Here is a 7,388-nt window from a genome sequence, read left to right on the forward strand (position 1 = left end):
GGCAAGAAAAATGAAATCCATTAAAAATCTGTATCGACATAATGGAACAAATTTATTGTATTAGCCACATTCAAAGAAAATGTGCTTCAATCTGAACTCTTAATCCATCAGTTCTCTTTCTGGAAGTTAATGGCATTTTTTATCATGTGTCCTTTGGTACTGTGATTGATCATCTTATTGATCAGTATTTTAGCCTTTCAGAGTCAATCATCTTTATAATATTGTTTTTATGTATAAATTGTTCTTCTTGTTCTGCTCACTTCACTTTGCATCAGTTCATATCAATTCTGAATCTCCCTTCATCATTTCTTATAGCACAGTAGTATTCCATCATATTCATATACCACAACTTGTTCTGTTACTTCCCAATTGATCAGCATTCCCTCAGTTTCCAGTTCTGTGCTACCATGAAAAAACTACAATAAATATTCTTATACACATGTGCCCTTTTCTTCTTTCTTTGATCTCTTTGGAAATAGACCTAATAATGATATCATTAGATAAAAGGGCATGTACAGTTTAATTGCAATTTGGGTATACCTCCAAATGGTTTTTTAAAATGCTTTCGAGTTCACAGTTGCCCTAACAGGGCATTAGTTTACCTGTTTTCCCACAGCTTTTCCAGCACATCTATTATTTTCTTTATTTGTCATCTTAGTCAATATGATAGTTGTGAGACAGTACCTAAAAGTTGTTTTAATTTTTGTTTCTGTAATCATTAGTGTTATCATTTTAACTGCACCCTATCCCAAAGCATAACTGATATTTCTGTTAATGCTATCATTTTCAAAATCATCCAAACTTGTGTCAGAAGTATGAGACTTGGCTTTGTTATTTGTTTCCCATATAATTATTGTTAAGCCACTTTAAACTTTATAAGATTCAGTTTTCTCATCAAAGAAATCAAAATAATATCATTAGCACTATTTACCACAAAAGATGATAACAAGTGAAATGCTTTCTAAATTGTAAAGCTCTAAATAAAATTATCTTATTTTATTTATCCCTCTCCTTAACTACACAATCTAATTATTCACTAAGTTTTACTGATTCTTCTTTTTCCATTGTTTCCTATTCATCCAGTCTTGTCCAATCACACTATGCATTTATTAAAGTTGACAGCTATATCTTAAATATTCTTCCTTATTCTTTCTGTCAAATTCCTATCCATACAATAGTATTTATCACAAATATAACTTCATCCTTGAAACTTTTCTTCATCTGCCTTATTGGTAGCAACTTTCTCCCTTAAATTTCACATGATACTTTGTTTTGTATCACTCATAATGGAATATTGTACAACCCCAATATTTATGCCAGTATCTAACCAAAACAATGCTTGACATTTTTTTCAGTGCTTTAAGCTTTTCAAGGTGCATTTGCTTTCATTATCTCATTTGATTCTCAGGATCGATGAATCAGACATTACAAGTGTGATTGTCCCAATTTTATATATAAGGAACCCAGACTCAGAGTGGTCATGTGATCTAAATTACCTATGGTCCTATACAGGATGCTGGAGCAAATTCAAACTGGTTTTCAAGAACTGATTGTTGAAATTTCAGTGTGAATACTTACATCTTAGAATTGATGAACACTAAATCAGTACTTGATTTTTTTATTGATTGTTAAGAAAGTGATGACAAAATTATTAATAATACAATTGTGTACTTTCCCCCCCAAAGAATTGGTTGTTAAAAATTTACCAGCACATCACTGGTTCAAAAACAAGGAATTGTCAGAAGAGGAATTTTAACTCTCATCTCTTCTCACTTCTTATTTCCTATTAAAATAGAAATAAATTGGCACAAGGACCGTGATATAACACAACTTTACATCTCTTCAAGTATCTAAAACAATATTCTGCACACAGGTGACAATAAAAATTTGTTTTGCTATTATGTTATACTGTACTTTACTATACTATATTGTTCTTCTTTCTCTCTTCTTGACTCCACTAGAACTGGTCTAATCCCTGTTTTCCAAACAGAACCCTTATCTTTTCTTGACTTTGATCACATCATTTCCCTTCACAAAAAAGCTACCTTTGTCTTTTAAAATCCTATCAGTTCTTCAAGTTCCAGTCTAAATTCCATCACCTCCACCAAGTCATTCTATTTAATTATCCAATGTATAAGTCATCTTTCCTCATTCCTACCATCCTGCTTATTTCATGGAAATTTTCATATGTTTCTTTGTAGTGCTTTCAAAGTCATTCCCTTACTAGTTTCTAAACTCCTCAGGGTCAGGTATTGGGGTGGACATTCACTTTTTTGTGTCCTACAAAGCCCAGCACAATTAGTGCAGAAAATAGAAAGTTTGTTTGCAATGAATATTTGTTGAACAAATGCTATATCTAAAACAAAAAATAAATGAAAAGAAAGCCCTTCCTACTATCATTTTAAAAGAAAAAAGTTAATGAAATCTAAGATAATAAATCTCAGAAAACTAATATTTTGAATGTAACAATTAATTCAATTCATAGGCTTGTACTTAATGCCTACCTATTACATACAAGGCATTGTTTCATAACAATTTAATTCAAGTCACTAAGCATCTACAAAATTGTGCTAAGTACTGGGGTTACAAAGACAAAACCTAAAGCCCTGACTACCCTCAAAGAGTTAACATGCCACTGGGGGAAGAGGATATTTGGTATGCAGATAAATAAACATGAGATAACAAGATCGTTTAAAGAGAAAGAAAGAAAGAAAGAAAGAAAGAAAGAAAGAAAGAAAGAAAGAAAAAAGAAAGAAAGAGGGAGAGGCAGAGATAGAAAGTGCTAACCAATACCATCCCTGAGCTCGATGATATAAGATTCAAAATAACATATCATGGTCTTTGCCATCAAGAAGTTTATATTCTAAACTGCCAAGCAAGTAAGACACATGAAACCAAATTGAATGTTGCAATAAATAACATAATTAATTGCTAAATTGTGTGGTATTAATTCTGAGTAGCATTGGTTGTTCAGCAAAAAGAAAGATTCATCTGGGAGAAGGGAGGAGGAGGAAGAGAAGAAATAGGAGATGGAGAACAAGGACAAGGAAAAGGAGGAGTCTCAGACTGTGTACTTTGCATTTGACATACATTATTTCATTTATGACTGACAATAACCCTATGAAATGGGGGAAGGGAAGAGAACAAACTTGTATTAAATACCTACTTGATATAGCTAGGCACTGTGTTAAATACTTTACAAATATGATCATATTTGATAATATATGTATTCTTGGCATTATTATTCCCATTTTATAGAATAGAAAAATAAGACTGAGAAGTTAAGTGACTTCCCATGAGCACAGAACTGATAGAAGTTAAAGGAAAGATGAAAACCCAGTTCCTCCTGATTCCTAATCCAGGACATGGGCTACCATATCACATACCTTTTTGAATGAAAACACAGCAGCACAGAGTTTAAAGCATAATCAGAAATCCCTAGTTTCTTCCATTTCAACTGTAGGTCTTTTTGCAATAGTATAATAGGAAATGTACTTGTGCTTTCAGAGATAAAGACTTCAGTGAACAGTCTCTTGGGAAAACTTAAAATCACAGTATTTCTTTCAGAGCTGGAGATGACCTTAGAGATCATTTACTCATCTCCTCATTTTATAGATGAGGAAACTGAATCCAAAGAGATTCAATAACTTGCCATAGGTCACATAACTATTAAAGGCTAGAGGGAAGATTAATGTGAAATGCACCCATGGCACTTCCTTTGGAAAATGATCATGATCACCCTTCTGCTTAGTCCATCTGTAAACATAATAAAGAGATAAATAGTTTTCTAAATCGGTAACTATCCAGCTAAACTTAATAATTTCCTCTTAACAAAACTAACAACAACAAACAGTAAGATCCTTCTCTTCCCAGACAATAGTCAATCTTGTTCTCCCAGTTATTCCCCAGTTATTTGGACAATTGGAGGGTTACATTAACATTTTGCAGGCAATATTAAGTAAGTTACAGCCAAAATATGTTAGGTGATATAAGAATAACCTGAAAGAGTTAATGGGTTTCTCAGAGCACCACCAAGAGACTCAGGCTTGATATCATTCATAAAAATATGAAACAAAAATGGCTTTATCATTAGCAACCAAAAAAATTTGTGTACCTAGGCTCTATTATTCTCCTAGAACTTTAAAAAAAACAGAAAGAAATTAAATATGACTCCAAATAATACTATTGACTGTAACTCACTACAGGTTTCATATAAAAAGTGTGTTACATATTTCATTATCTGTGTGTTTTACATATCACATTGTTCCTGCAACACATCTTTGACATAAAGAAGCAATTGTTCTCTCTTTTTTTTTTCTGAATTTCCTATCCCTTTTCTCTTCTCATTTTTGATATATGGCTAGTGCTTTTTTCCCAGTTATTCCAGTTCTTGGGTGTAGGAGGGCAACACATAATTACAGACAAGTACAAAACTTGGAAGGATGTTAGAGAAAACAATGAGGTAAGTGCCAAACCTCTTCTTTCTTTAAGTTAACCTATCATCTCACTACTTTTTCATAGAGTTGTCTAAAACCACTGTGACTGTTGAATAATTTTATTTATTTTCAATTGAGATAATGTTCAAACTATTCTACTAATCATTTTACTAATTCAGGCAATTCACAAGTTGTCTTCACCTAACGCCCTTCACTTCAAGTACCATGTAGTGAATTGTTGTAATGGATAATGACATTTTAGCCTTTCTACCATAATACTTTCAGCCAGAATTTAGACCATCTTCACCATTCAGAGTTTTTGCAACTTGCCCCACCTTTTATATCAGGCAGAACATCCTTCATTTTATCTCCTAGTCAACCTCATGAGTTAAGAATAGAAAAGTGGTCAGTGGTCTCTGACAGTGGGAAAGAAGTATGAGCAGATGGCCAGGAAATGATGAGGACAATTGGCACATGGACAAAGAAAAATGTGAGTTAAACAAAGATTTGAGGGAAGAAGAAAAGGGCGGCAGCCCTGGGTGTAGCTGGAGGGAGTTAATGTTGACAAAACAATATCGGAGTAGATATCTGCCATCTCAGGGTCAGTGCCTGGGAGTAGGGTGTTCCTTACTTCCAGCAGTATCTGACTTGTATCATGTTTCAGGGAAGTGTCCTGTTTGAACTTGTCTCTTCTGTCATAGGTAGAGGAGGTTTCTTGCTTATCCATGTACTAATCCTTTGGATTATTCTCATATAAACAATGAAAACACCATGAAAGAAAAATTCTTAGAGCTTTCTGATTGCAAACCAAGCTTGCCTGTGGCTATTGAGCATGGCCAGCCTGGATGGCTGGTCTTAATACTTGCTAGCTTTTGTGAGAAAGGAAAAGGAGAGAAAAGAAGAAAATAGGAAATTGAATCTAGAAAGAAAAAAGAAAGCAGGAGAGTTTGGAGCTCTCCTGAAGAACCATAACAATATAAGTCAAATTTGCTTTAGGTCACTTTATGTTGGTTCTTTCCAATTTTTACTTCCTTTCATCCTCTTTCTGCACCGAAGACAGATGAGAAATAACCTCAGAAACATAGTCCTTTAACATTTTGATATGGAAATGGCAGAAAACCTCTATGACAATAATGGAACATGTGTGGCAAGAAGAGCCTGAAAACTGGATGAACAGAGTCTTATGTTGACTATAGTTGACTATGTCAACTTTAGGCAAAGTTGTGAAGTATGTGTCATTGGCTTCTCCAGTTTCTTCTCTTTTTCCCCACCCTTCAGAGTCCCCCTCTTGGATCCTATTCCTTCTAACTTTCTCCCTTTCAAAGCATTCTCTCAAGAAAGGGCTTGAAACTCTTTAAATCAAAATAATTAAGTAGTAACCATAGAATTTCAGGCCTTAGGGAACATGGAAATTCACAGAAATCTTCCAAAAATCACACTGTTAGGCCAGATCTGCCAAAGGAGGTATATGCATGTATTTGGGCAAGTTGATTAACCTCCCTGAATCTCATTTGAAGCTAAATTATCTGTTTCCCTAACCTATGAGCCTATGAAACATGGTATGACTTCAAAGGGAGGTAACAAAGTAAAGCTTTAGTTACTGAAGAAATTCAACTGGACATATTGCTGCCTCATTTATGACTGAAGGGAGGAAAAGGATGAGGTGAAAGTAACAGAAAAATTGATGCCATGTTTTTCTCTGCTGATTTCCAGGCATAATGTACTCTGAACAGACTTGGGATGACAGGTGGCAGCCAGGAAAACCATTGGTTTTGTTTGCTCCTTTTTAGTTTTATCTACTATAGAACCTTCATAATTATTATGATAGAAAAGAAAACAATAGTTGGAAGAAAAGGGTCAGGATTTATTTTAAATACACACACACACACACACACATACACACACAGTCATAAATTAGCTTCAGCCTGTGCCCATTCAATAGTCTGATCTTTTTATCATTGTATATTTAGAAAAGAATTCAATATTTATAATTTTCATATCCATGAGACAAGCTATCCCAAAAAATCAACCCATTTTACAGATAAGAAAATTGATTTCCAGAGAGTTAACGTAATTTGCTCAACATCACTACATCTCAAAATTATCAATACCATAGAAGTCATCTTCAGTTTAACCTGTACCTCAAGTAACGATCCAACTTTTACTCTAAGACCTTTACTAATGACCTCACTTTCTTTTTAATAGCAGAGCAGATAGTCAGACCCAGATGTAGGTTTTCTAACTCCAGATCAAGTCTTCCTTCCACAATCCCTCTGGAATTCAGCTTCTATGACATTGGTCATCTCAATGGCTGAAAGTTTGAGTGTGATGTCAAAAAGCCTCAGTAATATACTATTTTGCAAATGCATGCTAAGTCCCATTAGCAAAATTCTCTGTACCTAGTGCAAATGATACTGAGTAGAAATCATATACACATAGGGTCCATTTAGTTTTGCACAGAGGAAAAAGCTTAAGGATTTGGATATATTAATACATATACATATTATATATACATATATATGTATAATCAGGCCACTAATTCACCAGTTATCTTTAAAATATGTGTACAGAGGTCTATGTAAGAGAGTACAGATATATTTTTATAAAGATTCTTCACAGTCTCCAGAAAACAAACTATAATTGCCTATCCTGTTGAAATACCTACCTCATAGGGTTGCTGTGAGGATCAAATGAGGTTTTTGTAAATCTCTTATTACAATGACTGACACATAGTAGGTTTTTAATTAAATACTTATTTTCTTCTGTTAGTCCTTTGCCCTGCCATTCCATCATTCTAAAAGCTAACATGTATAGGCAGCTAGGTGGACTAGTGAATAGAGCACCAGATCTGGAATCAGGAAGATTCATCTTTCTGAGTTCATATCCTCTCAACACTTATTAACTGTGGACCTTGGGTATATCACTTAAGCCACTTTGCCTCAGTTTCCTCCT

Source organism: Sarcophilus harrisii, chromosome 2 (genome assembly GCF_902635505.1).
Source record: "Sarcophilus harrisii chromosome 2, mSarHar1.11, whole genome shotgun sequence".
Classification (NCBI taxonomy): Eukaryota; Metazoa; Chordata; class Mammalia; order Dasyuromorphia; family Dasyuridae; genus Sarcophilus; species Sarcophilus harrisii.